This window comes from Haliotis rufescens, unplaced genomic scaffold, assembly GCF_023055435.1.
Source record: "Haliotis rufescens isolate VD_foot unplaced genomic scaffold, xgHalRufe1.0.p SCAF_14, whole genome shotgun sequence".
NCBI lineage: Eukaryota > Metazoa > Mollusca > Gastropoda > Lepetellida > Haliotidae > Haliotis > Haliotis rufescens.
This window is the reverse complement of record NW_025963824.1, coordinates 10,960,618-10,986,581: the sequence shown is the minus strand read 5'-3', so window position 1 is coordinate 10,986,581 and position 25,964 is coordinate 10,960,618. Positions and strand designations below refer to the sequence as shown.

Genomic DNA, 25,964 nt, shown 5'->3' with positions numbered 1-25,964 from the left:
CTATGCAGCCTAAAATGCAAATAAAGCCATTTCCGTCTCGTTCTTCCTACCAATAATCTTTGCATAAAGCGAACGGGTGAATGTAGTGCCATGTACAGGGAAGTATAAAAATGTTTGAACTGAAATGGAATATATGTGAAGTTTTGCTTACAAGACACCTGAATGAGGTGATGTGTATGTTTGTAGTGATGGTTAGGAAGCTGCAGTTTCAGGCATACTTACCTGGCACAGGCTTAACAGTGATCCGCAAGGCTGTGGGCCCGGGGCGAGACCTTTCCATTGCACATCGGCTTGGTTGACCCCTGCGATCATCCCAAATGTGGACGACTCGGGTGCGCAATTTATAAGTGTGGGGGACTGCGTTCGCGCTCTCCCCTGGAAAAAACAATCAAAAATAGAAATGCCTTTTTTTCATTCTGTTTGTCTATCATGACATGTTCAGTTGTTGTTGTTGTTGTTGTTGTTGTTGTTGTTGTTGATGATGATGTGTTTATTTTGCTGAGTAGCTCCCAAGGAGAAAGATAGGACCCGGAAGGAAACTTGGGTGTTGACATGGAAGTTACCTCCCCTGGGTACCTGGCGCAAGGTGCATGTCTATGCAGCCTAAAATGCAAATAAAGCCATTTCCGTCTCGTTCTTCCTACCAATAATCTTTGCATAAAGCGAACGGGTGAATGTAGTGCCATGTACAGGGAAGTATAAAAATGTTTGAACTGAAATGGAATATATGTGAAGTTTTGCTTACAAGACACCTGAATGAGGTGATGTGTATGTTTGTAGTGATGGTTAGGAAGCTGCAGTTTCAGGCATACTTACCTGGCACAGGCTTAACAGTGATCCGCAAGGCTGTGGGCCCGGGGCGAGACCTTTCCATTGCACATCGGCTTGGTTGACCCCTGCGATCATCCCAAATGTGGACGACTCGGGTGCGCAATTTATAAGTGTGGGGGACTGCGTTCGCGCTCTCCCCTGGAAAAAACAATCAAAAATAGAAATGCCTTTTTTTCATTCTGTTTGTCTATCATGACATGTTCAGTTGTTGTTGTTGTTGTTGTTGTTGTTGTTGTTGTTGTTGTTGTATGATGATGTGTTTATTTTGCTGAGTAGCTCCCAAGGAGAAAGATAGGACCCGGAAGGAAACTTGGGTGTTGACATGGAAGTTACCTCCCCTGGGTACCTGGCGCAAGGTGCATGTCTATGCAGCCTAAAATGCAAATAAAGCCATTTCCGTCTCGTTCTTCCTACCAATAATCTTTGCATAAAGCGAACGGGTGAATGTAGTGCCATGTACAGGGAAGTATAAAAATGTTTGAACTGAAATGGAATATATGTGAAGTTTTGCTTACAAGACACCTGAATGAGGTGATGTGTATGTTTGTAGTGATGGTTAGGAAGCTGCAGTTTCAGGCATACTTACCTGGCACAGGCTTAACAGTGATCCGCAAGGCTGTGGGCCCGGGGCGAGACCTTTCCATTGCACATCGGCTTGGTTGACCCCTGCGATCATCCCAAATGTGGACGACTCGGGTGCGCAATTTATAAGTGTGGGGGACTGCGTTCGCGCTCTCCCCTGGAAAAAACAATCAAAAATAGAAATGCCTTTTTTTCATTCTGTTTGTCTATCATGACATGTTCAGTTGTTGTTGTTGTTGTTGTTGTTGTTGTTGTTGTTGTTGATGATGATGTGTTTATTTTGCTGAGTAGCTCCCAAGGAGAAAGATAGGACCCGGAAGGAAACTTGGGTGTTGACATGGAAGTTACCTCCCCTGGGTACCTGGCGCAAGGTGCATGTCTATGCAGCCTAAAATGCAAATAAAGCCATTTCCGTCTCGTTCTTCCTACCAATAATCTTTGCATAAAGCGAACGGGTGAATGTAGTGCCATGTACAGGGTTTGAACTGAAATGGAATATATGTGAAGTTTTGCTTACAAGACACCTGAATGAGGTGATGTGTATGTTTGTAGTGATGGTTAGGAAGCTGCAGTTTCAGGCATACTTACCTGGCACAGGCTTAACAGTGATCCGCAAGGCTGTGGGCCCGGGGCGAGACCTTTCCATTGCACATCGGCTTGGTTGACCCCTGCGATCATCCCAAATGTGGACGACTCGGGTGCGCAATTTATAAGTGTGGGGGACTGCGTTCGCGCTCTCCCCTGGAAAAAACAATCAAAAATAGAAATGCCTTTTTTTCATTCTGTTTGTCTATCATGACATGTTCAGTTGTTGTTGTTGTTGTTGTTGTTGTTGTTGTTGTTGTTGATGATGATGTGTTTATTTTGCTGAGTAGCTCCCAAGGAGAAAGATAGGACCCGGAAGGAAACTTGGGTGTTGACATGGAAGTTACCTCCCCTGGGTACCTGGCGCAAGGTGCATGTCTATGCTGCCTAAAATGCAAATAAAGCCATTTCCGTCTCGTTCTTCCTACCAATAATCTTTGCATAAAGCGAACGGGTGAATGTAGTGCCATGTACAGGGAAGTATAAAAATGTTTGAACTGAAATGGAATATATGTGAAGTTTTGCTTACAAGACACCTGAATGAGGTGATGTGTATGTTTGTAGTGATGGTTAGGAAGCTGCAGTTTCAGGCATACTTACCTGGCACAGGCTTAACAGTGATCCGCAAGGCTGTGGGCCCGGGGCGAGACCTTTCCATTGCACATCGGCTTGGTTGACCCCTGCGATCATCCCAAATGTGGACGACTCGGGTGCGCAATTTATAAGTGTGGGGGACTGCGTTCGCGCTCTCCCCTGGAAAAAACAATCAAAAATAGAAATGCCTTTTTTTCATTCTGTTTGTCTATCATGACATGTTCAGTTGTTGTTGTTGTTGTTGTTGTTGTTGTTGTTGTTGATGATGATGTGTTTATTTTGCTGAGTAGCTCCCAAGGAGAAAGATAGGACCCGGAAGGAAACTTGGGTGTTGACATGGAAGTTACCTCCCCTGGGTACCTGGCGCAAGGTGCATGTCTATGCAGCCTAAAATGCAAATAAAGCCATTTCCGTCTCGTTCTTCCTACCAATAATCTTTGCATAAAGCGAACGGGTGAATGTAGTGCCATGTACAGGGAAGTATAAAAATGTTTGAACTGAAATGGAATATATGTGAAGTTTTGCTTACAAGACACCTGAATGAGGTGATGTGTATGTTTGTAGTGATGGTTAGGAAGCTGCAGTTTCAGGCATACTTACCTGGCACAGGCTTAACAGTGATCCGCAAGGCTGTGGGCCCGGGGCGAGACCTTTCCATTGCACATCGGCTTGGTTGACCCCTGCGATCATCCCAAATGTGGACGACTCGGGTGCGCAATTTATAAGTGTGGGGGACTGCGTTCGCGCTCTCCCCTGGAAAAAACAATCAAAAATAGAAATGCCTTTTTTTCATTCTGTTTGTCTATCATGACATGTTCAGTTGTTGTTGTTGTTGTTGTTGTTGTTGTTGTTGTTGTGTTTATTTTGCTGAGTAGCTCCCAAGGAGAAAGATAGGACCCGGAAGGAAACTTGGGTGTTGACATGGAAGTTACCTCCCCTGGGTACCTGGCGCAAGGTGCATGTCTATGCAGCCTAAAATGCAAATAAAGCCATTTCCGTCTCGTTCTTCCTACCAATAATCTTTGCATAAAGCGAACGGGTGAATGTAGTGCCATGTACAGGGAAGTATAAAAATGTTTGAACTGAAATGGAATATATGTGAAGTTTTGCTTACAAGACACCTGAATGAGGTGATGTGTATGTTTGTAGTGATGGTTAGGAAGCTGCAGTTTCAGGCATACTTACCTGGCACAGGCTTAACAGTGATCCGCAAGGCTGTGGGCCCGGGGCGAGACCTTTCCATTGCACATCGGCTTGGTTGACCCCTGCGATCATCCCAAATGTGGACGACTCGGGTGCGCAATTTATAAGTGTGGGGGACTGCGTTCGCGCTCTCCCCTGGAAAAAACAATCAAAAATAGAAATGCCTTTTTTTCATTCTGTTTGTCTATCATGACATGTTCAGTTGTTGTTGTTGTTGTTGTTGTTGTTGTTGTTGTTGATGATGATGTGTTTATTTTGCTGAGTAGCTCCCAAGGAGAAAGATAGGACCCGGAAGGAAACTTGGGTGTTGACATGGAAGTTACCTCCCCTGGGTACCTGGCGCAAGGTGCATGTCTATGCAGCCTAAAATGCAAATAAAGCCATTTCCGTCTCGTTCTTCCTACCAATAATCTTTGCATAAAGCGAACGGGTGAATGTAGTGCCATGTACAGGGAAGTATAAAAATGTTTGAACTGAAATGGAATATATGTGAAGTTTTGCTTACAAGACACCTGAATGAGGTGATGTGTATGTTTGTAGTGATGGTTAGGAAGCTGCAAGTGATGGTTAGGAAGCTGCAGTTTCAGGCATACTTACCTGGCACAGGCTTAACAGTGATCCGCAAGGCTGTGGGCCCGGGGCGAGACCTTTCCATTGCACATCGGCTTGGTTGACCCCTGCGATCATCCCAAATGTGGACGACTCGGGTGCGCAATTTATAAGTGTGGGGGACTGCGTTCGCGCTCTCCCCTGGAAAAAACAATCAAAAATAGAAATGCCTTTTTTTCATTCTGTTTGTCTATCATGACATGTTCAGTTGTTGTTGTTGTTGTTGTTGTTGTTGTTGTTGTTGTTGTTGATGATGATGTGTTTATTTTGCTGAGTAGCTCCCAAGGAGAAAGATAGGACCCGGAAGGAAACTTGGGTGTTGACATGGAAGTTACCTCCCCTGGGTACCTGGCGCAAGGTGCATGTCTATGCAGCCTAAAATGCAAATAAAGCCATTTCCGTCTCGTTCTTCCTACCAATAATCTTTGCATAAAGCGAACGGGTGAATGTAGTGCCATGTACAGGGAAGTATAAAAATGTTTGAACTGAAATGGAATATATGTGAAGTTTTGCTTACAAGACACCTGAATGAGGTGATGTGTATGTTTGTAGTGATGGTTAGGAAGCTGCAGTTTCAGGCATACTTACCTGGCACAGGCTTAACAGTGATCCGCAAGGCTGTGGGCCCGGGGCGAGACCTTTCCATTGCACATCGGCTTGGTTGACCCCTGCGATCATCCCAAATGTGGACGACTCGGGTGCGCAATTTATAAGTGTGGGGGACTGCGTTCGCGCTCTCCCCTGGAAAAAACAATCAAAAATAGAAATGCCTTTTTTTCATTCTGTTTGTCTATCATGACATGTTCAGTTGTTGTTGTTGTTGTTGTTGTTGTTGTTGTTGTTGTTGTTGATGATGATGTGTTTATTTTGCTGAGTAGCTCCCAAGGAGAAAGATAGGACCCGGAAGGAAACTTGGGTGTTGACATGGAAGTTACCTCCCCTGGGTACCTGGCGCAAGGTGCATGTCTATGCAGCCTAAAATGCAAATAAAGCCATTTCCGTCTCGTTCTTCCTACCAATAATCTTTGCATAAAGCGAACGGGTGAATGTAGTGCCATGTACAGGGAAGTATAAAAATGTTTGAACTGAAATGGAATATATGTGAAGTTTTGCTTACAAGACACCTGAATGAGGTGATGTGTATGTTTGTAGTGATGGTTAGGAAGCTGCAGTTTCAGGCATACTTACCTGGCACAGGCTTAACAGTGATCCGCAAGGCTGTGGGCCCGGGGCGAGACCTTTCCATTGCACATCGGCTTGGTTGACCCCTGCGATCATCCCAAATGTGGACGACTCGGGTGCGCAATTTATAAGTGTGGGGGACTGCGTTCGCGCTCTCCCCTGGAAAAAACAATCAAAAATAGAAATGCCTTTTTTTCATTCTGTTTGTCTATCATGACATGTTCAGTTGTTGTTGTTGTTGTTGTTGTTGTTGTTGTTGTTGTTGTTGATGATGTGTTTATTTTGCTGAGTAGCTCCCAAGGAGAAAGATAGGACCCGGAAGGAAACTTGGGTGTTGACATGGAAGTTACCTCCCCTGGGTACCTGGCGCAAGGTGCATGTCTATGCAGCCTAAAATGCAAATAAAGCCATTTCCGTCTCGTTCTTCCTACCAATAATCTTTGCATAAAGCGAACGGGTGAATGTAGTGCCATGTACAGGGAAGTATAAAAATGTTTGAACTGAAATGGAATATATGTGAAGTTTTGCTTACAAGACACCTGAATGAGGTGATGTGTATGTTTGTAGTGATGGTTAGGAAGCTGCAGTTTCAGGCATACTTACCTGGCACAGGCTTAACAGTGATCCGCAAGGCTGTGGGCCCGGGGCGAGACCTTTCCATTGCACATCGGCTTGGTTGACCCCTGCGATCATCCCAAATGTGGACGACTCGGGTGCGCAATTTATAAGTGTGGGGGACTGCGTTCGCGCTCTCCCCTGGAAAAAACAATCAAAAATAGAAATGCCTTTTTTTCATTCTGTTTGTCTATCATGACATGTTCAGTTGTTGTTGTTGTTGTTGTTGTTGTTGTTGTTGTTGTTGTTGATGATGATGTGTTTATTTTGCTGAGTAGCTCCCAAGGAGAAAGATAGGACCCGGAAGGAAACTTGGGTGTTGACATGGAAGTTACCTCCCCTGGGTACCTGGCGCAAGGTGCATGTCTATGCAGCCTAAAATGCAAATAAAGCCATTTCCGTCTCGTTCTTCCTACCAATAATCTTTGCATAAAGCGAACGGGTGAATGTAGTGCCATGTACAGGGAAGTATAAAAATGTTTGAACTGAAATGGAATATATGTGAAGTTTTGCTTACAAGACACCTGAATGAGGTGATGTGTATGTTTGTAGTGATGGTTAGGAAGCTGCAGTTTCAGGCATACTTACCTGGCACAGGCTTAACAGTGATCCGCAAGGCTGTGGGCCCGGGGCGAGACCTTTCCATTGCACATCGGCTTGGTTGACCCCTGCGATCATCCCAAATGTGGACGACTCGGGTGCGCAATTTATAAGTGTGGGGGACTGCGTTCGCGCTCTCCCCTGGAAAAAACAATCAAAAATAGAAATGCCTTTTTTTCATTCTGTTTGTCTATCATGACATGTTCAGTTGTTGTTGTTGTTGTTGTTGTTGTTGTTGTTGATGATGATGTGTTTATTTTGCTGAGTAGCTCCCAAGGAGAAAGATAGGACCCGGAAGGAAACTTGGGTGTTGACATGGAAGTTACCTCCCCTGGGTACCTGGCGCAAGGTGCATGTCTATGCAGCCTAAAATGCAAATAAAGCCATTTCCGTCTCGTTCTTCCTACCAATAATCTTTGCATAAAGCGAACGGGTGAATGTAGTGCCATGTACAGGGAAGTATAAAAATGTTTGAACTGAAATGGAATATATGTGAAGTTTTGCTTACAAGACACCTGAATGAGGTGATGTGTATGTTTGTAGTGATGGTTAGGAAGCTGCAGTTTCAGGCATACTTACCTGGCACAGGCTTAACAGTGATCCGCAAGGCTGTGGGCCCGGGGCGAGACCTTTCCATTGCACATCGGCTTGGTTGACCCCTGCGATCATCCCAAATGTGGACGACTCGGGTGCGCAATTTATAAGTGTGGGGGACTGCGTTCGCGCTCTCCCCTGGAAAAAACAATCAAAAATAGAAATGCCTTTTTTTCATTCTGTTTGTCTATCATGACATGTTCAGTTGTTGTTGTTGTTGTTGTTGTTGTTGTTGTTGTTGTTGATGATGATGTGTTTATTTTGCTGAGTAGCTCCCAAGGAGAAAGATAGGACCCGGAAGGAAACTTGGGTGTTGACATGGAAGTTACCTCCCCTGGGTACCTGGCGCAAGGTGCATGTCTATGCAGCCTAAAATGCAAATAAAGCCATTTCCGTCTCGTTCTTCCTACCAATAATCTTTGCATAAAGCGAACGGGTGAATGTAGTGCCATGTACAGGGAAGTATAAAAATGTTTGAACTGAAATGGAATATATGTGAAGTTTTGCTTACAAGACACCTGAATGAGGTGATGTGTATGTTTGTAGTGATGGTTAGGAAGCTGCAGTTTCAGGCATACTTACCTGGCACAGGCTTAACAGTGATCCGCAAGGCTGTGGGCCCGGGGCGAGACCTTTCCATTGCACATCGGCTTGGTTGACCCCTGCGATCATCCCAAATGTGGACGACTCGGGTGCGCAATTTATAAGTGTGGGGGACTGCGTTCGCGCTCTCCCCTGGAAAAAACAATCAAAAATAGAAATGCCTTTTTTTCATTCTGTTTGTCTATCATGACATGTTCAGTTGTTGTTGTTGTTGTTGTTGTTGTTGTTGTTGTTGTTGATGATGATGTGTTTATTTTGCTGAGTAGCTCCCAAGGAGAAAGATAGGACCCGGAAGGAAACTTGGGTGTTGACATGGAAGTTACCTCCCCTGGGTACCTGGCGCAAGGTGCATGTCTATGCAGCCTAAAATGCAAATAAAGCCATTTCCGTCTCGTTCTTCCTACCAATAATCTTTGCATAAAGCGAACGGGTGAATGTAGTGCCATGTACAGGGAAGTATAAAAATGTTTGAACTGAAATGGAATATATGTGAAGTTTTGCTTACAAGACACCTGAATGAGGTGATGTGTATGTTTGTAGTGATGGTTAGGAAGCTGCAGTTTCAGGCATACTTACCTGGCACAGGCTTAACAGTGATCCGCAAGGCTGTGGGCCCGGGGCGAGACCTTTCCATTGCACATCGGCTTGGTTGACCCCTGCGATCATCCCAAATGTGGACGACTCGGGTGCGCAATTTATAAGTGTGGGGGACTGCGTTCGCGCTCTCCCCTGGAAAAAACAATCAAAAATAGAAATGCCTTTTTTTCATTCTGTTTGTCTATCATGACATGTTCAGTTGTTGTTGTTGTTGTTGTTGTTGTTGTTGTTGTTGTTGTTGTTGATGATGATGTGTTTATTTTGCTGAGTAGCTCCCAAGGAGAAAGATAGGACCCGGAAGGAAACTTGGGTGTTGACATGGAAGTTACCTCCCCTGGGTACCTGGCGCAAGGTGCATGTCTATGCAGCCTAAAATGCAAATAAAGCCATTTCCGTCTCGTTCTTCCTACCAATAATCTTTGCATAAAGCGAACGGGTGAATGTAGTGCCATGTACAGGGAAGTATAAAAATGTTTGAACTGAAATGGAATATATGTGAAGTTTTGCTTACAAGACACCTGAATGAGGTGATGTGTATGTTTGTAGTGATGGTTAGGAAGCTGCAGTTTCAGGCATACTTACCTGGCACAGGCTTAACAGTGATCCGCAAGGCTGTGGGCCCGGGGCGAGACCTTTCCATTGCACATCGGCTTGGTTGACCCCTGCGATCATCCCAAATGTGGACGACTCGGGTGCGCAATTTATAAGTGTGGGGGACTGCGTTCGCGCTCTCCCCTGGAAAAAACAATCAAAAATAGAAATGCCTTTTTTTCATTCTGTTTGTCTATCATGACATGTTCAGTTGTTGTTGTTGTTGTTGTTGTTGTTGTTGTTGTTGTTGTGTTTATTTTGCTGAGTAGCTCCCAAGGAGAAAGATAGGACCCGGAAGGAAACTTGGGTGTTGACATGGAAGTTACCTCCCCTGGGTACCTGGCGCAAGGTGCATGTCTATGCAGCCTAAAATGCAAATAAAGCCATTTCCGTCTCGTTCTTCCTACCAATAATCTTTGCATAAAGCGAACGGGTGAATGTAGTGCCATGTACAGGGAAGTATAAAAATGTTTGAACTGAAATGGAATATATGTGAAGTTTTGCTTACAAGACACCTGAATGAGGTGATGTGTATGTTTGTAGTGATGGTTAGGAAGCTGCAGTTTCAGGCATACTTACCTGGCACAGGCTTAACAGTGATCCGCAAGGCTGTGGGCCCGGGGCGAGACCTTTCCATTGCACATCGGCTTGGTTGACCCCTGCGATCATCCCAAATGTGGACGACTCGGGTGCGCAATTTATAAGTGTGGGGGACTGCGTTCGCGCTCTCCCCTGGAAAAAACAATCAAAAATAGAAATGCCTTTTTTTCATTCTGTTTGTCTATCATGACATGTTCAGTTGTTGTTGTTGTTGTTGTTGTTGTTGTTGTTGTTGTTGTTGATGATGATGTGTTTATTTTGCTGAGTAGCTCCCAAGGAGAAAGATAGGACCCGGAAGGAAACTTGGGTGTTGACATGGAAGTTACCTCCCCTGGGTACCTGGCGCAAGGTGCATGTCTATGCAGCCTAAAATGCAAATAAAGCCATTTCCGTCTCGTTCTTCCTACCAATAATCTTTGCATAAAGCGAACGGGTGAATGTAGTGCCATGTACAGGGAAGTATAAAAATGTTTGAACTGAAATGGAATATATGTGAAGTTTTGCTTACAAGACACCTGAATGAGGTGATGTGTATGTTTGTAGTGATGGTTAGGAAGCTGCAGTTTCAGGCATACTTACCTGGCACAGGCTTAACAGTGATCCGCAAGGCTGTGGGCCCGGGGCGAGACCTTTCCATTGCACATCGGCTTGGTTGACCCCTGCGATCATCCCAAATGTGGACGACTCGGGTGCGCAATTTATAAGTGTGGGGGACTGCGTTCGCGCTCTCCCCTGGAAAAAACAATCAAAAATAGAAATGCCTTTTTTTCATTCTGTTTGTCTATCATGACATGTTCAGTTGTTGTTGTTGTTGTTGTTGTTGTTGTTGTTGTTGTGTTGTGATTTTGCTGAGTAGCTCCCAAGGAGAAAGATAGGACCCGGAAGGAAACTTGGGTGTTGACATGGAAGTTACCTCCCCTGGGTACCTGGCGCAAGGTGCATGTCTATGCAGCCTAAAATGCAAATAAAGCCATTTCCGTCTCGTTCTTCCTACCAATAATCTTTGCATAAAGCGAACGGGTGAATGTAGTGCCATGTACAGGGAAGTATAAAAATGTTTGAACTGAAATGGAATATATGTGAAGTTTTGCTTACAAGACACCTGAATGAGGTGATGTGTATGTTTGTAGTGATGGTTAGGAAGCTGCAGTTTCAGGCATACTTACCTGGCACAGGCTTAACAGTGATCCGCAAGGCTGTGGGCCCGGGGCGAGACCTTTCCATTGCACATCGGCTTGGTTGACCCCTGCGATCATCCCAAATGTGGACGACTCGGGTGCGCAATTTATAAGTGTGGGGGACTGCGTTCGCGCTCTCCCCTGGAAAAAACAATCAAAAATAGAAATGCCTTTTTTTCATTCTGTTTGTCTATCATGACATGTTCAGTTGTTGTTGTTGTTGTTGTTGTTGTTGTTGTTGTTGTTGTTGATGATGATGTGTTTATTTTGCTGAGTAGCTCCCAAGGAGAAAGATAGGACCCGGAAGGAAACTTGGGTGTTGACATGGAAGTTACCTCCCCTGGGTACCTGGCGCAAGGTGCATGTCTATGCAGCCTAAAATGCAAATAAAGCCATTTCCGTCTCGTTCTTCCTACCAATAATCTTTGCATAAAGCGAACGGGTGAATGTAGTGCCATGTACAGGGAAGTATAAAAATGTTTGAACTGAAATGGAATATATGTGAAGTTTTGCTTACAAGACACCTGAATGAGGTGATGTGTATGTTTGTAGTGATGGTTAGGAAGCTGCAGTTTCAGGCATACTTACCTGGCACAGGCTTAACAGTGATCCGCAAGGCTGTGGGCCCGGGGCGAGACCTTTCCATTGCACATCGGCTTGGTTGACCCCTGCGATCATCCCAAATGTGGACGACTCGGGTGCGCAATTTATAAGTGTGGGGGACTGCGTTCGCGCTCTCCCCTGGAAAAAACAATCAAAAATAGAAATGCCTTTTTTTCATTCTGTTTGTCTATCATGACATGTTCAGTTGTTGTTGTTGTTGTTGTTGTTGTTGTTGTTGTTGTTGTTGTGTTTATTTTGCTGAGTAGCTCCCAAGGAGAAAGATAGGACCCGGAAGGAAACTTGGGTGTTGACATGGAAGTTACCTCCCCTGGGTACCTGGCGCAAGGTGCATGTCTATGCAGCCTAAAATGCAAATAAAGCCATTTCCGTCTCGTTCTTCCTACCAATAATCTTTGCATAAAGCGAACGGGTGAATGTAGTGCCATGTACAGGGAAGTATAAAAATGTTTGAACTGAAATGGAATATATGTGAAGTTTTGCTTACAAGACACCTGAATGAGGTGATGTGTATGTTTGTAGTGATGGTTAGGAAGCTGCAGTTTCAGGCATACTTACCTGGCACAGGCTTAACAGTGATCCGCAAGGCTGTGGGCCCGGGGCGAGACCTTTCCATTGCACATCGGCTTGGTTGACCCCTGCGATCATCCCAAATGTGGACGACTCGGGTGCGCAATTTATAAGTGTGGGGGACTGCGTTCGCGCTCTCCCCTGGAAAAAACAATCAAAAATAGAAATGCCTTTTTTTCATTCTGTTTGTCTATCATGACATGTTCAGTTGTTGTTGTTGTTGTTGTTGTTGTTGTTGTTGTTGTTGATGATGATGTGTTTATTTTGCTGAGTAGCTCCCAAGGAGAAAGATAGGACCCGGAAGGAAACTTGGGTGTTGACATGGAAGTTACCTCCCCTGGGTACCTGGCGCAAGGTGCATGTCTATGCAGCCTAAAATGCAAATAAAGCCATTTCCGTCTCGTTCTTCCTACCAATAATCTTTGCATAAAGCGAACGGGTGAATGTAGTGCCATGTACAGGGAAGTATAAAAATGTTTGAACTGAAATGGAATATATGTGAAGTTTTGCTTACAAGACACCTGAATGAGGTGATGTGTATGTTTGTAGTGATGGTTAGGAAGCTGCAGTTTCAGGCATACTTACCTGGCACAGGCTTAACAGTGATCCGCAAGGCTGTGGGCCCGGGGCGAGACCTTTCCATTGCACATCGGCTTGGTTGACCCCTGCGATCATCCCAAATGTGGACGACTCGGGTGCGCAATTTATAAGTGTGGGGGACTGCGTTCGCGCTCTCCCCTGGAAAAAACAATCAAAAATAGAAATGCCTTTTTTTCATTCTGTTTGTCTATCATGACATGTTCAGTTGTTGTTGTTGTTGTTGTTGTTGTTGTTGTTGTTGTGTTTATTTTGCTGAGTAGCTCCCAAGGAGAAAGATAGGACCCGGAAGGAAACTTGGGTGTTGACATGGAAGTTACCTCCCCTGGGTACCTGGCGCAAGGTGCATGTCTATGCAGCCTAAAATGCAAATAAAGCCATTTCCGTCTCGTTCTTCCTACCAATAATCTTTGCATAAAGCGAACGGGTGAATGTAGTGCCATGTACAGGGAAGTATAAAAATGTTTGAACTGAAATGGAATATATGTGAAGTTTTGCTTACAAGACACCTGAATGAGGTGATGTGTATGTTTGTAGTGATGGTTAGGAAGCTGCAGTTTCAGGCATACTTACCTGGCACAGGCTTAACAGTGATCCGCAAGGCTGTGGGCCCGGGGCGAGACCTTTCCATTGCACATCGGCTTGGTTGACCCCTGCGATCATCCCAAATGTGGACGACTCGGGTGCGCAATTTATAAGTGTGGGGGACTGCGTTCGCGCTCTCCCCTGGAAAAAACAATCAAAAATAGAAATGCCTTTTTTTCATTCTGTTTGTCTATCATGACATGTTCAGTTGTTGTTGTTGTTGTTGTTGTTGTTGTTGTTGTTGTGTTTATTTTGCTGAGTAGCTCCCAAGGAGAAAGATAGGACCCGGAAGGAAACTTGGGTGTTGACATGGAAGTTACCTCCCCTGGGTACCTGGCGCAAGGTGCATGTCTATGCAGCCTAAAATGCAAATAAAGCCATTTCCGTCTCGTTCTTCCTACCAATAATCTTTGCATAAAGCGAACGGGTGAATGTAGTGCCATGTACAGGGAAGTATAAAAATGTTTGAACTGAAATGGAATATATGTGAAGTTTTGCTTACAAGACACCTGAATGAGGTGATGTGTATGTTTGTAGTGATGGTTAGGAAGCTGCAGTTTCAGGCATACTTACCTGGCACAGGCTTAACAGTGATCCGCAAGGCTGTGGGCCCGGGGCGAGACCTTTCCATTGCACATCGGCTTGGTTGACCCCTGCGATCATCCCAAATGTGGACGACTCGGGTGCGCAATTTATAAGTGTGGGGGACTGCGTTCGCGCTCTCCCCTGGAAAAAACAATCAAAAATAGAAATGCCTTTTTTTCATTCTGTTTGTCTATCATGACATGTTCAGTTGTTGTTGTTGTTGTTGTTGTTGTTGTTGTTGTTGATGATGATGTGTTTATTTTGCTGAGTAGCTCCCAAGGAGAAAGATAGGACCCGGAAGGAAACTTGGGTGTTGACATGGAAGTTACCTCCCCTGGGTACCTGGCGCAAGGTGCATGTCTATGCAGCCTAAAATGCAAATAAAGCCATTTCCGTCTCGTTCTTCCTACCAATAATCTTTGCATAAAGCGAACGGGTGAATGTAGTGCCATGTACAGGGAAGTATAAAAATGTTTGAACTGAAATGGAATATATGTGAAGTTTTGCTTACAAGACACCTGAATGAGGTGATGTGTATGTTTGTAGTGATGGTTAGGAAGCTGCAGTTTCAGGCATACTTACCTGGCACAGGCTTAACAGTGATCCGCAAGGCTGTGGGCCCGGGGCGAGACCTTTCCATTGCACATCGGCTTGGTTGACCCCTGCGATCATCCCAAATGTGGACGACTCGGGTGCGCAATTTATAAGTGTGGGGGACTGCGTTCGCGCTCTCCCCTGGAAAAAACAATCAAAAATAGAAATGCCTTTTTTTCATTCTGTTTGTCTATCATGACATGTTCAGTTGTTGTTGTTGTTGTTGTTGTTGTTGTTGTTGTTGTGTTTATTTTGCTGAGTAGCTCCCAAGGAGAAAGATAGGACCCGGAAGGAAACTTGGGTGTTGACATGGAAGTTACCTCCCCTGGGTACCTGGCGCAAGGTGCATGTCTATGCAGCCTAAAATGCAAATAAAGCCATTTCCGTCTCGTTCTTCCTACCAATAATCTTTGCATAAAGCGAACGGGTGAATGTAGTGCCATGTACAGGGAAGTATAAAAATGTTTGAACTGAAATGGAATATATGTGAAGTTTTGCTTACAAGACACCTGAATGAGGTGATGTGTATGTTTGTAGTGATGGTTAGGAAGCTGCAGTTTCAGGCATACTTACCTGGCACAGGCTTAACAGTGATCCGCAAGGCTGTGGGCCCGGGGCGAGACCTTTCCATTGCACATCGGCTTGGTTGACCCCTGCGATCATCCCAAATGTGGACGACTCGGGTGCGCAATTTATAAGTGTGGGGGACTGCGTTCGCGCTCTCCCCTGGAAAAAACAATCAAAAATAGAAATGCCTTTTTTTCATTCTGTTTGTCTATCATGACATGTTCAGTTGTTGTTGTTGTTGTTGTTGTTGTTGTTGTTGTTGTTGTTGATGATGATGTGTTTATTTTGCTGAGTAGCTCCCAAGGAGAAAGATAGGACCCGGAAGGAAACTTGGGTGTTGACATGGAAGTTACCTCCCCTGGGTACCTGGCGCAAGGTGCATGTCTATGCAGCCTAAAATGCAAATAAAGCCATTTCCGTCTCGTTCTTCCTACCAATAATCTTTGCATAAAGCGAACGGGTGAATGTAGTGCCATGTACAGGGAAGTATAAAAATGTTTGAACTGAAATGGAATATATGTGAAGTTTTGCTTACAAGACACCTGAATGAGGTGATGTGTATGTTTGTAGTGATGGTTAGGAAGCTGCAGTTTCAGGCATACTTACCTGGCACAGGCTTAACAGTGATCCGCAAGGCTGTGGGCCCGGGGCGAGACCTTTCCATTGCACATCGGCTTGGTTGACCCCTGCGATCATCCCAAATGTGGACGACTCGGGTGCGCAATTTATAAGTGTGGGGGACTGCGTTCGCGCTCTCCCCTGGAAAAAACAATCAAAAATAGAAATGCCTTTTTTTCATTCTGTTTGTCTATCATGACATGTTCAGTTGTTGTTGTTGTTGTTGTTGTTGTTGTTGTTGTTGTGTTTATTTTGCTGTGTAGCTCCCAAGGAGAAAGATAGGACCCGGAAGGAAACTTGGGTGTTGACATGGAAGTTACCTCCCCTGGGTACCTGGCGCAAGGTGCATGTCTATGCAGCCTAAAATGCAAATAAAGCCATTTCCGTCTCGTTCTTCCTACCAATAATCTTTGCATAAAGCGAACGGGTGAATGTAGTGCCATGTACAGGGAAGTATAAAAATGTTTGAACTGAAATGGAATATATGTGAAGTTTTGCTTACAAGACACCTGAATGAGGTGATGTGTATGTTTGTAGTGATGGTTAGGAAGCTGCAGTTTCAGGCATACTTACCTGGCACAGGCTTAACAGTGATCCGCAAGGCTGTGGGCCCGGGGCGAGACCTTTCCATTGCACATCGGCTTGGTTGACCCCTGCGATCATCCCAAATGTGGACGACTCGGGTGCGCAATTTATAAGTGTGGGGGACTGCGTTCGCGCTCTCCCCTGGAAAAAACAATCAAAAATAGAAATGCCTTTTTTTCATTCTGTTTGTCTATCATGACATGTTCAGTTGTTGTTGTTGTTGTTGTTGTTGTTGTTGTTGTTGTGTTTATTTTGCTGAGTAGCTCCCAAGGAGAAAGATAGGACCCGGAAGGAAACTTGGGTGTTGACATGGAAGTTACCTCCCCTGGGTACCTGGCGCAAGGTGCATGTCTATGCAGCCTAAAATGCAAATAAAGCCATTTCCGTCTCGTTCTTCCTACCAATAATCTTTGCATAAAGCGAACGGGTGAATGTAGTGCCATGTACAGGGAAGTATAAAAATGTTTGAACTGAAATGGAATATATGTGAAGTTTTGCTTACAAGACACCTGAATGAGGTGATGTGTATGTTTGTAGTGATGGTTAGGAAGCTGCAGTTTCAGGCATACTTACCTGGCACAGGCTTAACAGTGATCCGCAAGGCTGTGGGCCCGGGGCGAGACCTTTCCATTGCACATCGGCTTGGTTGACCCCTGCGATCATCCCAAATGTGGACGACTCGGGTGCGCAATTTATAAGTGTGGGGGACTGCGTTCGCGCTCTCCCCTGGAAAAAACAATCAAAAATAGAAATGCCTTTTTTTCATTCTGTTTGTCTATCATGACATGTTCAGTTGTTGTTGTTGTTGTTGTTGTTGTTGTTGTTGTTGTGTTTATTTTGCTGTGTAGCTCCCAAGGAGAAAGATAGGACCCGGAAGGAAACTTGGGTGTTGACATGGAAGTTACCTCCCCTGGGTACCTGGCGCAAGGTGCATGTCTATGCAGCCTAAAATGCAAATAAAGCCATTTCCGTCTCGTTCTTCCTACCAATAATCTTTGCATAAAGCGAACGGGTGAATGTAGTGCCATGTACAGGGAAGTATAAAAATGTTTGAACTGAAATGGAATATATGTGAAGTTTTGCTTACAAGACACCTGAATGAGGTGATGTGTATGTTTGTAGTGATGGTTAGGAAGCTGCAGTTTCAGGCATACTTACCTGGCACAGGCTTAACAGTGATCCGCAAGGCTGTGGGCCCGGGGCGAGACCTTTCCATTGCACATCGGCTTGGTTGACCCCTGCGATCATCCCAAATGTGGACGACTCGGGTGCGCAATTTATAAGTGTGGGGGACTGCGTTCGCGCTCTCCCCTGGAAAAAACAATCAAAAATAGAAATGCCTTTTTTTCATTCTGTTTGTCTATCATGACATGTTCAGTTGTTGTTGTTGTTGTTGTTGTTGTTGTTGTTGTTGTGTTTATTTTGCTGAGTAGCTCCCAAGGAGAAAGATAGGACCCGGAAGGAAACTTGGGTGTTGACATGGAAGTTACCTCCCCTGGGTACCTGGCGCAAGGTGCATGTCTATGCAGCCTAAAATGCAAATAAAGCCATTTCCGTCTCGTTCTTCCTACCAATAATCTTTGCATAAAGCGAACGGGTGAATGTAGTGCCATGTACAGGGAAGTATAAAAATGTTTGAACTGAAATGGAATATATGTGAAGTTTTGCTTACAAGACACCTGAATGAGGTGATGTGTATGTTTGTAGTGATGGTTAGGAAGCTGCAGTTTCAGGCATACTTACCTGGCACAGGCTTAACAGTGATCCGCAAGGCTGTGGGCCCGGGGCGAGACCTTTCCATTGCACATCGGCTTGGTTGACCCCTGCGATCATCCCAAATGTGGACGACTCGGGTGCGCAATTTATAAGTGTGGGGGACTGCGTTCGCGCTCTCCCCTGGAAAAAACAATCAAAAATAGAAATGCCTTTTTTTCATTCTGTTTGTCTATCATGACATGTTCAGTTGTTGTTGTTGTTGTTGTTGTTGTTGTTGTTGTTGTGTTTATTTTGCTGAGTAGCTCCCAAGGAGAAAGATAGGACCCGGAAGGAAACTTGGGTGTTGACATGGAAGTTACCTCCCCTGGGTACCTGGCGCAAGGTGCATGTCTATGCAGCCTAAAATGCAAATAAAGCCATTTCCGTCTCGTTCTTCCTACCAATAATCTTTGCATAAAGCGAACGGGTGAATGTAGTGCCATGTACAGGGAAGTATAAAAATGTTTGAACTGAAATGGAATATATGTGAAGTTTTGCTTACAAGACACCTGAATGAGGTGATGTGTATGTTTGTAGTGATGGTTAGGAAGCTGCAGTTTCAGGCATACTTACCTGGCACAGGCTTAACAGTGATCCGCAAGGCTGTGGGCCCGGGGCGAGACCTTTCCATTGCACATCGGCTTGGTTGACCCCTGCGATCATCCCAAATGTGGACGACTCGGGTGCGCAATTTATAAGTGTGGGGGACTGCGTTCGCGCTCTCCCCTGGAAAAAACAATCAAAAATAGAAATGCCTTTTTTTCATTCTGTTTGTCTATCATGACATGTTCAGTTGTTGTTGTTGTTGTTGTTGTTGTTGTTGTTGTTGTGTTTATTTTGCTGAGTAGCTCCCAAGGAGAAAGATAGGACCCGGAAGGAAACTTGGGTGTTGACATGGAAGTTACCTCCCCTGGGTACCTGGCGCAAGGTGCATGTCTATGCAGCCTAAAATGCAAATAAAGCCATTTCCGTCTCGTTCTTCCTACCAATAATCTTTGCATAAAGCGAACGGGTGAATGTAGTGCCATGTACAGGGAAGTATAAAAATGTTTGAACTGAAATGGAATATATGTGAAGTTTTGCTTACAAGACACCTGAATGAGGTGATGTGTATGTTTGTAGTGATGGTTAGGAAGCTGCAGTTTCAGGCATACTTACCTGGCACAGGCTTAACAGTGATCCGCAAGGCTGTGGGCCCGGGGCGAGACCTTTCCATTGCACATCGGCTTGGTTGACCCCTGCGATCATCCCAAATGTGGACGACTCGGGTGCGCAATTTATAAGTGTGGGGGACTGCGTTCGCGCTCTCCCCTGGAAAAAACAATCAAAAATAGAAATGCCTTTTTTTCATTCTGTTTGTCTATCATGACATGTTCAGTTGTTGTTGTTGTTGTTGTTGTTGTTGTTGTTGTTGTTGTTGATGATGATGTGTTTATTTTGCTGAGTAGCTCCCAAGGAGAAAGATAGGACCCGGAAGGAAACTTGGGTGTTGACATGGAAGTTACCTCCCCTGGGTACCTGGCGCAAGGTGCATGTCTATGCAGCCTAAAATGCAAATAAAGCCATTTCCGTCTCGTTCTTCCTACCAATAATCTTTGCATAAAGCGAACGGGTGAATGTAGTGCCATGTACAGGGAAGTATAAAAATGTTTGAACTGAAATGGAATATATGTGAAGTTTTGCTTACAAGACACCTGAATGAGGTGATGTGTATGTTTGTAGTGATGGTTAGGAAGCTGCAGTTTCAGGCATACTTACCTGGCACAGGCTTAACAGTGATCCGCAAGGCTGTGGGCCCGGGGCGAGACCTTTCCATTGCACATCGGCTTGGTTGACCCCTGCGATCATCCCAAATGTGGACGACTCGGGTGCGCAATTTATAAGTGTGGGGGACTGCGTTCCCGCTCTCCCCTGGAAAAAACAATCAAAAATAGAAATGCCTTTTTTTCATTCTGTTTGTCTATCATGACATGTTCAGTTGTTGTTGTTGTTGTTGTTGTTGTTGTTGTTGTTGTGTTTATTTTGCTGAGTAGCTCCCAAGGAGAAAGATAGGACCCGGAAGGAAACTTGGGTGTTGACATGGAAGTTACCTCCCCTGGGTACCTGGCGCAAGGTGCATGTCTATGCAGCCTAAAATGCAAATAAAGCCATTTCCGTCTCGTTCTTCCTACCAATAATCTTTGCATAAAGCGAACGGGTGAATGTAGTGCCATGTACAGGGAAGTATAAAAATGTTTGAACTGAAATGGAATATATGTGAAGTTTTGCTTACAAGACACCTGAATGAGGTGATGTGTATGTTTGTAGTGATGGTTAGGAAGCTGCAGTTTCAGGCATACTTACCTGGCACAGGCTTAACAGTGATCCGCAAGGCTGTGGGCCCGGGGCGAGACCTTTCCATTGCACATCGGCTTGGTTGACCCCTGCGATCATCCCAAATGTGGACGACTCGGGTGCGCAATTTATAAGTGTGGGGGACTGCGTTCGCGCTCTCCCCTGGAAAAAACAATCAAAAATAGAAATGCCTTTTTTTCATTCTGTTTGTCTATCATGACATGTTCAGTTGTTGTTGTTGTTGTTGTTGTTGTTGTTGTTGTTGTTGTTGTTGTTGATGATGATGTGTTTATTTTGCTGAGTAGCTCCCAAGGAGAAAGATAGGACCCGGAAGGAAACTTGGGTGTTGACATGGAAGTTACCTCCCCTGGGTACCTGGCGCAAGGTGCATGTCTATGCAGCCTAAAATGCAAATAAAGCCATTTCCGTCTCGTTCTTCCTACCAATAATCTTTGCATAAAGCGAACGGGTGAATGTAGTGCCATGTACAGGGAAGTATAAAAATGTTTGAACTGAAATGGAATATATGTGAAGTTTTGCTTACAAGACACCTGAATGAGGTGATGTGTATGTTTGTAGTGATGGTTAGGAAGCTGCAGTTTCAGGCATACTTACCTGGCACAGGCTTAACAGTGATCCGCAAGGCTGTGGGCCCGGGGCGAGACCTTTCCATTGCACATCGGCTTGGTTGACCCCTGCGATCATCCCAAATGTGGACGACTCGGGTGCGCAATTTATAAGTGTGGGGGACTGCGTTCGCGCTCTCCCCTGGAAAAAACAATCAAAAATAGAAATGCCTTTTTTTCATTCTGTTTGTCTATCATGACATGTTCAGTTGTTGTTGTTGTTGTTGTTGTTGTTGTTGTTGTTGTTGTGTTTATTTTGCTGAGTAGCTCCCAAGGAGAAAGATAGGACCCGGAAGGAAACTTGGGTGTTGACATGGAAGTTACCTCCCCTGGGTACCTGGCGCAAGGTGCATGTCTATGCAGCCTAAAATGCAAATAAAGCCATTTCCGTCTCGTTCTTCCTACCAATAATCTTTGCATAAAGCGAACGGGTGAATGTAGTGCCATGTACAGGGAAGTATAAAAATGTTTGAACTGAAATGGAATATATGTGAAGTTTTGCTTACAAGACACCTGAATGAGGTGATGTGTATGTTTGTAGTGATGGTTAGGAAGCTGCAGTTTCAGGCATACTTACCTGGCACAGGCTTAACAGTGATCCGCAAGGCTGTGGGCCCGGGGCGAGACCTTTCCATTGCACATCGGCTTGGTTGACCCCTGCGATCATCCCAAATGTGGACGACTCGGGTGCGCAATTTATAAGTGTGGGGGACTGCGTTCGCGCTCTCCCCTGGAAAAAACAATCAAAAATAGAAATGCCTTTTTTTCATTCTGTTTGTCTATCATGACATGTTCAGTTGTTGTTGTTGTTGTTGTTGTTGTTGTTGTTGTTGATGATGATGTGTTTATTTTGCTGAGTAGCTCCCAAGGAGAAAGATAGGACCCGGAAGGAAACTTGGGTGTTGACATGGAAGTTACCTCCCCTGGGTACCTGGCGCAAGGTGCATGTCTATGCAGCCTAAAATGCAAATAAAGCCATTTCCGTCTCGTTCTTCCTACCAATAATCTTTGCATAAAGCGAACGGGTGAATGTAGTGCCATGTACAGGGAAGTATAAAAATGTTTGAACTGAAATGGAATATATGTGAAGTTTTGCTTACAAGACACCTGAATGAGGTGATGTGTATGTTTGTAGTGATGGTTAGGAAGCTGCAGTTTCAGGCATACTTACCTGGCACAGGCTTAACAGTGATCCGCAAGGCTGTGGGCCCGGGGCGAGACCTTTCCATTGCACATCGGCTTGGTTGACCCCTGCGATCATCCCAAATGTGGACGACTCGGGTGCGCAATTTATAAGTGTGGGGGACTGCGTTCGCGCTCTCCCCTGGAAAAAACAATCAAAAATAGAAATGCCTTTTTTTCATTCTGTTTGTCTATCATGACATGTTCAGTTGTTGTTGTTGTTGTTGTTGTTGTTGTTGTTGTTGTTGTGTTTATTTTGCTGAGTAGCTCCCAAGGAGAAAGATAGGACCCGGAAGGAAACTTGGGTGTTGACATGGAAGTTACCTCCCCTGGGTACCTGGCGCAAGGTGCATGTCTATGCAGCCTAAAATGCAAATAAAGCCATTTCCGTCTCGTTCTTCCTACCAATAATCTTTGCATAAAGCGAACGGGTGAATGTAGTGCCATGTACAGGGAAGTATAAAAATGTTTGAACTGAAATGGAATATATGTGAAGTTTTGCTTACAAGACACCTGAATGAGGTGATGTGTATGTTTGTAGTGATGGTTAGGAAGCTGCAGTTTCAGGCATACTTACCTGGCACAGGCTTAACAGTGATCCGCAAGGCTGTGGGCCCGGGGCGAGACCTTTCCATTGCACATCGGCTTGGTTGACCCCTGCGATCATCCCAAATGTGGACGACTCGGGTGCGCAATTTATAAGTGTGGGGGACTGCGTTCGCGCTCTCCCCTGGAAAAAACAATCAAAAATAGAAATGCCTTTTTTTCATTCTGTTTGTCTATCATGACATGTTCAGTTGTTGTTGTTGTTGTTGTTGTTGATGATGATGTGTTTATTTTGCTGAGTAGCTCCCAAGGAGAAAGATAGGACCCGGAAGGAAACTTGGGTGTTGACATGGAAGTTACCTCCCCTGGGTACCTGGCGCAAGGTGCATGTCTATGCAGCCTAAAATGCAAATAAAGCCATTTCCGTCTCGTTCTTCCTACCAATAATCTTTGCATAAAGCGAACGGGTGAATGTAGTGCCATGTACAGGGAAGTATAAAAATGTTTGAACTGAAATGGAATATATGTGAAGTTTTGCTTACAAGACACCTGAATGAGGTGATGTGTATGTTTGTAGTGATGGTTAGGAAGCTGCAGTTTCAGGCATACTTACCTGGCACAGGCTTAACAGTGATCCGCAAGGCTGTGGGCCCGGGGCGAGACCTTTCCATTGCACATCGGCTTGGTTGACCCCTGCGATCATCCCAAATGTGGACGACTCGGGTGCGCAATTTATAAGTGTGGGGGACTGCGTTCGCGCTCTCCCCTGGAAAAAACAATCAAAAATAGAAATGCCTTTTTTTCATTCTGTTTGTCTATCATGACATGTTCAGTTGTTGTTGTTGTTGTTGTTGTTGTTGTTGTTGTTGTTGTTGATGATGATGTGTTTATTTTGCTGAGTAGCTCCCAAGGAGAAAGATAGGACCCGGAAGGAAACTTGGGTGTTGACATGGAAGTTACCTCCCCTGGGTACCTGGCGCAAGGTGCATGTCTATGCAGCCTAAAATGCAAATAAAGCCATTTCCGTCTCGTTCTTCCTACCAATAATCTTTGCATAAAGCGAACGGGTGAATGTAGTGCCATGTACAGGGAAGTATAAAAATGTTTGAACTGAAATGGAATATATGTGAAGTTTTGCTTACAAGACACCTGAATGAGGTGATGTGTATGTTTGTAGTGATGGTTAGGAAGCTGCAGTTTCAGGCATACTTACCTGGCACAGGCTTAACAGTGATCCGCAAGGCTGTGGGCCCGGGGCGAGACCTTTCCATTGCACATCGGCTTGGTTGACCCCTGCGATCATCCCAAATGTGGACGACTCGGGTGCGCAATTTATAAGTGTGGGGGACTGCGTTCGCGCTCTCCCCTGGAAAAAACAATCAAAAATAGAAATGCCTTTTTTTCATTCTGTTTGTCTATCATGACATGTTCAGTTGTTGTTGTTGTTGTTGTTGTTGTTGTTGTTGTTGATGATGATGTGTTTATTTTGCTGAGTAGCTCCCAAGGAGAAAGATAGGACCCGGAAGGAAACTTGGGTGTTGACATGGAAGTTACCTCCCCTGGGTACCTGGCGCAAGGTGCATGTCTATGCAGCCTAAAATGCAAATAAAGCCATTTCCGTCTCGTTCTTCCTACCAATAATCTTTGCATAAAGCGAACGGGTGAATGTAGTGCCATGTACAGGGAAGTATAAAAATGTTTGAACTGAAATGGAATATATGTGAAGTTTTGCTTACAAGACACCTGAATGAGGTGATGTGTATGTTTGTAGTGATGGTTAGGAAGCTGCAGTTTCAGGCATACTTACCTGGCACAGGCTTAACAGTGATCCGCAAGGCTGTGGGCCCGGGGCGAGACCTTTCCATTGCACATCGGCTTGGTTGACCCCTGCGATCATCCCAAATGTGGACGACTCGGGTGCGCAATTTATAAGTGTGGGGGACTGCGTTCGCGCTCTCCCCTGGAAAAAACAATCAAAAATAGAAATGCCTTTTTTTCATTCTGTTTGTCTATCATGACATGTTCAGTTGTTGTTGTTGTTGTTGTTGTTGTTGTTGTTGTTGATGATGATGTGTTTATTTTGCTGAGTAGCTCCCAAGGAGAAAGATAGGACCCGGAAGGAAACTTGGGTGTTGACATGGAAGTTACCTCCCCTGGGTACCTGGCGCAAGGTGCATGTCTATGCAGCCTAAAATGCAAATAAAGCCATTTCCGTCTCGTTCTTCCTACCAATAATCTTTGCATAAAGCGAACGGGTGAATGTAGTGCCATGTACAGGGAAGTATAAAAATGTTTGAACTGAAATGGAATATATGTGAAGTTTTGCTTACAAGACACCTGAATGAGGTGATGTGTATGTTTGTAGTGATGGTTAGGAAGCTGCAGTTTCAGGCATACTTACCTGGCACAGGCTTAACAGTGATCCGCAAGGCTGTGGGCCCGGGGCGAGACCTTTCCATTGCACATCGGCTTGGTTGACCCCTGCGATCATCCCAAATGTGGACGACTCGGGTGCGCAATTTATAAGTGTGGGGGACTGCGTTCGCGCTCTCCCCTGGAAAAAACAATCAAAAATAGAAATGCCTTTTTTTCATTCTGTTTGTCTATCATGACATGTTCAGTTGTTGTTGTTGTTGTTGTTGTTGTTGTTGTTGTTGTTGATGATGATGTGTTTATTTTGCTGAGTAGCTCCCAAGGAGAAAGATAGGACCCGGAAGGAAACTTGGGTGTTGACATGGAAGTTACCTCCCCTGGGTACCTGGCGCAAGGTGCATGTCTATGCAGCCTAAAATGCAAATAAAGCCATTTCCGTCTCGTTCTTCCTACCAATAATCTTTGCATAAAGCGAACGGGTGAATGTAGTGCCATGTACAGGGAAGTATAAAAATGTTTGAACTGAAATGGAATATATGTGAAGTTTTGCTTACAAGACACCTGAATGAGGTGATGTGTATGTTTGTAGTGATGGTTAGGAAGCTGCAGTTTCAGGCATACTTACCTGGCACAGGCTTTGCAGCGATCAGCAGGAAAGTATCGAGCAGTAATATATTTTTTCCAAACAGGTCTACGGGCGGGCAGGACATCTTGTCCTTTGTCTTCGGACTCCCCCCATCTCGTATTGTGCATCATGGCAGCCATTATAAGCTCAGGTAATGGCCCCAGGAAATCCGAGACAACACCCAGCATCAGGAGAAGGGTCGTCAAGTTGGATTTTGTTGGCCCGGAACGGTTTTCC

At 44.8% G+C, this 25,964-nt stretch overlaps 43 non-coding genes across 43 annotated transcripts; all 43 read left to right on the top strand.

Moving 5' to 3' along the window:
* Positions 1 to 214: 214 nt before the first annotated feature.
* Positions 215 to 378, top strand: LOC125379524. Its single transcript, XR_007220883.1, has one exon. It is a non-coding gene; the product is annotated as a U1 spliceosomal RNA (small nuclear RNA).
* A 430-nt stretch (positions 379 to 808) lies between these two features.
* On the top strand, positions 809 to 972 carry LOC125379523. Its single transcript, XR_007220882.1, has one exon. It is a non-coding gene; the product is annotated as a U1 spliceosomal RNA (small nuclear RNA).
* Positions 973 to 1,409: 437 nt separating this feature from the next.
* LOC125379522 lies at positions 1,410 to 1,573 on the top strand. The gene has a single exon (XR_007220881.1). It is a non-coding gene; the product is annotated as a U1 spliceosomal RNA (small nuclear RNA).
* Positions 1,574 to 1,993: 420 nt separating this feature from the next.
* On the top strand, positions 1,994 to 2,157 carry LOC125379521. Its single transcript, XR_007220880.1, has one exon. It is a non-coding gene; the product is annotated as a U1 spliceosomal RNA (small nuclear RNA).
* A 433-nt stretch (positions 2,158 to 2,590) lies between these two features.
* On the top strand, positions 2,591 to 2,754 carry LOC125379520. The gene has a single exon (XR_007220879.1). It is a non-coding gene; the product is annotated as a U1 spliceosomal RNA (small nuclear RNA).
* Positions 2,755 to 3,184: 430 nt separating this feature from the next.
* Positions 3,185 to 3,348, top strand: LOC125379519. Its single transcript, XR_007220878.1, has one exon. It is a non-coding gene; the product is annotated as a U1 spliceosomal RNA (small nuclear RNA).
* Positions 3,349 to 3,769: 421 nt separating this feature from the next.
* Positions 3,770 to 3,933, top strand: LOC125379518. Its single transcript, XR_007220877.1, has one exon. It is a non-coding gene; the product is annotated as a U1 spliceosomal RNA (small nuclear RNA).
* Positions 3,934 to 4,384: 451 nt separating this feature from the next.
* Positions 4,385 to 4,548, top strand: LOC125379517. The gene has a single exon (XR_007220876.1). It is a non-coding gene; the product is annotated as a U1 spliceosomal RNA (small nuclear RNA).
* A 436-nt stretch (positions 4,549 to 4,984) lies between these two features.
* Positions 4,985 to 5,148, top strand: LOC125379515. Its single transcript, XR_007220874.1, has one exon. It is a non-coding gene; the product is annotated as a U1 spliceosomal RNA (small nuclear RNA).
* Positions 5,149 to 5,584: 436 nt separating this feature from the next.
* Positions 5,585 to 5,748, top strand: LOC125379514. The gene has a single exon (XR_007220873.1). It is a non-coding gene; the product is annotated as a U1 spliceosomal RNA (small nuclear RNA).
* A 433-nt stretch (positions 5,749 to 6,181) lies between these two features.
* LOC125379513 lies at positions 6,182 to 6,345 on the top strand. Its single transcript, XR_007220872.1, has one exon. It is a non-coding gene; the product is annotated as a U1 spliceosomal RNA (small nuclear RNA).
* A 436-nt stretch (positions 6,346 to 6,781) lies between these two features.
* On the top strand, positions 6,782 to 6,945 carry LOC125379512. Its single transcript, XR_007220871.1, has one exon. It is a non-coding gene; the product is annotated as a U1 spliceosomal RNA (small nuclear RNA).
* A 427-nt stretch (positions 6,946 to 7,372) lies between these two features.
* LOC125379511 lies at positions 7,373 to 7,536 on the top strand. Its single transcript, XR_007220870.1, has one exon. It is a non-coding gene; the product is annotated as a U1 spliceosomal RNA (small nuclear RNA).
* Positions 7,537 to 7,969: 433 nt separating this feature from the next.
* Positions 7,970 to 8,133, top strand: LOC125379510. Its single transcript, XR_007220869.1, has one exon. It is a non-coding gene; the product is annotated as a U1 spliceosomal RNA (small nuclear RNA).
* A 433-nt stretch (positions 8,134 to 8,566) lies between these two features.
* LOC125379509 lies at positions 8,567 to 8,730 on the top strand. The gene has a single exon (XR_007220868.1). It is a non-coding gene; the product is annotated as a U1 spliceosomal RNA (small nuclear RNA).
* Positions 8,731 to 9,169: 439 nt separating this feature from the next.
* LOC125379508 lies at positions 9,170 to 9,333 on the top strand. The gene has a single exon (XR_007220867.1). It is a non-coding gene; the product is annotated as a U1 spliceosomal RNA (small nuclear RNA).
* A 424-nt stretch (positions 9,334 to 9,757) lies between these two features.
* LOC125379507 lies at positions 9,758 to 9,921 on the top strand. The gene has a single exon (XR_007220866.1). It is a non-coding gene; the product is annotated as a U1 spliceosomal RNA (small nuclear RNA).
* A 436-nt stretch (positions 9,922 to 10,357) lies between these two features.
* Positions 10,358 to 10,521, top strand: LOC125379506. The gene has a single exon (XR_007220865.1). It is a non-coding gene; the product is annotated as a U1 spliceosomal RNA (small nuclear RNA).
* A 423-nt stretch (positions 10,522 to 10,944) lies between these two features.
* Positions 10,945 to 11,108, top strand: LOC125379504. Its single transcript, XR_007220863.1, has one exon. It is a non-coding gene; the product is annotated as a U1 spliceosomal RNA (small nuclear RNA).
* A 436-nt stretch (positions 11,109 to 11,544) lies between these two features.
* Positions 11,545 to 11,708, top strand: LOC125379503. The gene has a single exon (XR_007220862.1). It is a non-coding gene; the product is annotated as a U1 spliceosomal RNA (small nuclear RNA).
* A 427-nt stretch (positions 11,709 to 12,135) lies between these two features.
* Positions 12,136 to 12,299, top strand: LOC125379502. Its single transcript, XR_007220861.1, has one exon. It is a non-coding gene; the product is annotated as a U1 spliceosomal RNA (small nuclear RNA).
* A 433-nt stretch (positions 12,300 to 12,732) lies between these two features.
* On the top strand, positions 12,733 to 12,896 carry LOC125379501. Its single transcript, XR_007220860.1, has one exon. It is a non-coding gene; the product is annotated as a U1 spliceosomal RNA (small nuclear RNA).
* A 421-nt stretch (positions 12,897 to 13,317) lies between these two features.
* On the top strand, positions 13,318 to 13,481 carry LOC125379500. Its single transcript, XR_007220859.1, has one exon. It is a non-coding gene; the product is annotated as a U1 spliceosomal RNA (small nuclear RNA).
* Positions 13,482 to 13,902: 421 nt separating this feature from the next.
* LOC125379499 lies at positions 13,903 to 14,066 on the top strand. Its single transcript, XR_007220858.1, has one exon. It is a non-coding gene; the product is annotated as a U1 spliceosomal RNA (small nuclear RNA).
* A 430-nt stretch (positions 14,067 to 14,496) lies between these two features.
* On the top strand, positions 14,497 to 14,660 carry LOC125379498. Its single transcript, XR_007220857.1, has one exon. It is a non-coding gene; the product is annotated as a U1 spliceosomal RNA (small nuclear RNA).
* Positions 14,661 to 15,081: 421 nt separating this feature from the next.
* On the top strand, positions 15,082 to 15,245 carry LOC125379497. Its single transcript, XR_007220856.1, has one exon. It is a non-coding gene; the product is annotated as a U1 spliceosomal RNA (small nuclear RNA).
* A 436-nt stretch (positions 15,246 to 15,681) lies between these two features.
* LOC125379496 lies at positions 15,682 to 15,845 on the top strand. Its single transcript, XR_007220855.1, has one exon. It is a non-coding gene; the product is annotated as a U1 spliceosomal RNA (small nuclear RNA).
* Positions 15,846 to 16,266: 421 nt separating this feature from the next.
* Positions 16,267 to 16,430, top strand: LOC125379495. The gene has a single exon (XR_007220854.1). It is a non-coding gene; the product is annotated as a U1 spliceosomal RNA (small nuclear RNA).
* Positions 16,431 to 16,851: 421 nt separating this feature from the next.
* LOC125379493 lies at positions 16,852 to 17,015 on the top strand. Its single transcript, XR_007220852.1, has one exon. It is a non-coding gene; the product is annotated as a U1 spliceosomal RNA (small nuclear RNA).
* Positions 17,016 to 17,436: 421 nt separating this feature from the next.
* Positions 17,437 to 17,600, top strand: LOC125379492. The gene has a single exon (XR_007220851.1). It is a non-coding gene; the product is annotated as a U1 spliceosomal RNA (small nuclear RNA).
* Positions 17,601 to 18,021: 421 nt separating this feature from the next.
* LOC125379491 lies at positions 18,022 to 18,185 on the top strand. The gene has a single exon (XR_007220850.1). It is a non-coding gene; the product is annotated as a U1 spliceosomal RNA (small nuclear RNA).
* Positions 18,186 to 18,606: 421 nt separating this feature from the next.
* Positions 18,607 to 18,770, top strand: LOC125379490. The gene has a single exon (XR_007220849.1). It is a non-coding gene; the product is annotated as a U1 spliceosomal RNA (small nuclear RNA).
* A 421-nt stretch (positions 18,771 to 19,191) lies between these two features.
* Positions 19,192 to 19,355, top strand: LOC125379489. Its single transcript, XR_007220848.1, has one exon. It is a non-coding gene; the product is annotated as a U1 spliceosomal RNA (small nuclear RNA).
* A 436-nt stretch (positions 19,356 to 19,791) lies between these two features.
* LOC125379569 lies at positions 19,792 to 19,955 on the top strand. Its single transcript, XR_007220928.1, has one exon. It is a non-coding gene; the product is annotated as a U1 spliceosomal RNA (small nuclear RNA).
* A 421-nt stretch (positions 19,956 to 20,376) lies between these two features.
* LOC125379488 lies at positions 20,377 to 20,540 on the top strand. The gene has a single exon (XR_007220847.1). It is a non-coding gene; the product is annotated as a U1 spliceosomal RNA (small nuclear RNA).
* Positions 20,541 to 20,982: 442 nt separating this feature from the next.
* On the top strand, positions 20,983 to 21,146 carry LOC125379487. Its single transcript, XR_007220846.1, has one exon. It is a non-coding gene; the product is annotated as a U1 spliceosomal RNA (small nuclear RNA).
* Positions 21,147 to 21,570: 424 nt separating this feature from the next.
* Positions 21,571 to 21,734, top strand: LOC125379486. Its single transcript, XR_007220845.1, has one exon. It is a non-coding gene; the product is annotated as a U1 spliceosomal RNA (small nuclear RNA).
* Positions 21,735 to 22,164: 430 nt separating this feature from the next.
* On the top strand, positions 22,165 to 22,328 carry LOC125379485. Its single transcript, XR_007220844.1, has one exon. It is a non-coding gene; the product is annotated as a U1 spliceosomal RNA (small nuclear RNA).
* Positions 22,329 to 22,752: 424 nt separating this feature from the next.
* Positions 22,753 to 22,916, top strand: LOC125379483. The gene has a single exon (XR_007220843.1). It is a non-coding gene; the product is annotated as a U1 spliceosomal RNA (small nuclear RNA).
* Positions 22,917 to 23,334: 418 nt separating this feature from the next.
* LOC125379481 lies at positions 23,335 to 23,498 on the top strand. The gene has a single exon (XR_007220841.1). It is a non-coding gene; the product is annotated as a U1 spliceosomal RNA (small nuclear RNA).
* Positions 23,499 to 23,934: 436 nt separating this feature from the next.
* LOC125379480 lies at positions 23,935 to 24,098 on the top strand. The gene has a single exon (XR_007220840.1). It is a non-coding gene; the product is annotated as a U1 spliceosomal RNA (small nuclear RNA).
* A 430-nt stretch (positions 24,099 to 24,528) lies between these two features.
* LOC124120757 lies at positions 24,529 to 24,692 on the top strand. Its single transcript, XR_006858885.2, has one exon. It is a non-coding gene; the product is annotated as a U1 spliceosomal RNA (small nuclear RNA).
* Positions 24,693 to 25,122: 430 nt separating this feature from the next.
* On the top strand, positions 25,123 to 25,286 carry LOC124120762. The gene has a single exon (XR_006858887.1). It is a non-coding gene; the product is annotated as a U1 spliceosomal RNA (small nuclear RNA).
* The last annotated feature ends 678 nt before the right edge of the window (positions 25,287 to 25,964 follow it).